Raw genomic sequence first — 1,084 nt, 5'->3', positions numbered from 1 at the left:
CCCCCCCCCCCCCCCCCCCCGAGAGCTCGACGCACCGCAACTCAAGAACACATTCAGTCCTACAACAAAGTGTTTCCAGCGGACACAAGCGTGGGGGTGGGGGAGTAACATGAAGGCGCAACCCCGACCACAGCGGCCCGGGTTCGAGTCCCACCTGTGGCCGTTTGCTCCCCATCATCCTCTCTCTCTCTCTCTCGCTTTAACGGAATTAAGGCAAAAAATAACTTAAGAAGAAGTGGTGATGAACCTGCTGAGACGCACTCGCATGGATGTAATATAATTAATGCAGGTGCTTATTGTTCAATGCTTTTAACTTCAAAAGTCACACTCAGGCACTGAACACGTCCCAGCCTGGTTCATCACTTTTTGGTGTCCCCTGGAAACACTTCCTGCGTCAGGTGTTGTCAAACTGATGAAGATTTTGTTTTTGTTTTTTTGCGTTGAGCTCTCAGGGCCACCGTAGAAATGTCCTCCGTTCATGTTCGTGTATTTTCTTCTGGCTGGATGATCATGAAAAAAAAAAAAAACTTGTGCTTCAGCGAGGGATATGAAACGAGATATTTGACCGCTGCTCCTGGACTTTGTAAACACTCGAGGGTTTGGGCACTTTAATAAAATGCATATTAAACCGTGGTTGTGGTCCATCAGTCTCAGTCCGGTCCTTCAGTCCACATCAGAGTTCACCTGAAAACTTTCCCGGCGGCCCCGAGACAGAGAGAGGCGTGAAGACACTCACAACACGACGATATGTTTGTTACAGCTGAATGAAAGTGTGTCCTGAACTTCCTGTTTGTTCCTCACATCCATATCACCACTCAGCTTCAACATGAAATCACCACCGACAGATCCACCGCATGATTTCTTTTCCATCATTAATCAACAGTCGTTAATGATTCTGGACGCTCTGCCTACCAAAAGAGGCGTTCACTGCCCTACAGCCGGCCGCTGGAGCAGGTAGATCCCCGGAGGACTCTGAGCCTTCGCCGCCTGCTTCCTCCCCCCTCCCTCCCTCCTCCCCCCTGCAGGAAGGAGGGGCGCTCGCTCGCTGGAGAAAAGGCAACCAGAGAACATTCAAATCATAAAA

The sequence above is a fragment of the Seriola lalandi genome, unplaced genomic scaffold (genome assembly GCF_002814215.2).
Source record: "Seriola lalandi dorsalis isolate HSWRI2012SDOR001 ecotype SW California unplaced genomic scaffold, Sedor1 jcf7180002054638, whole genome shotgun sequence".
NCBI lineage: Eukaryota > Metazoa > Chordata > Actinopteri > Carangiformes > Carangidae > Seriola > Seriola lalandi.
The sequence above is the reverse complement of the archived record's forward strand: the minus strand, read 5'-3'. Positions refer to the sequence as shown.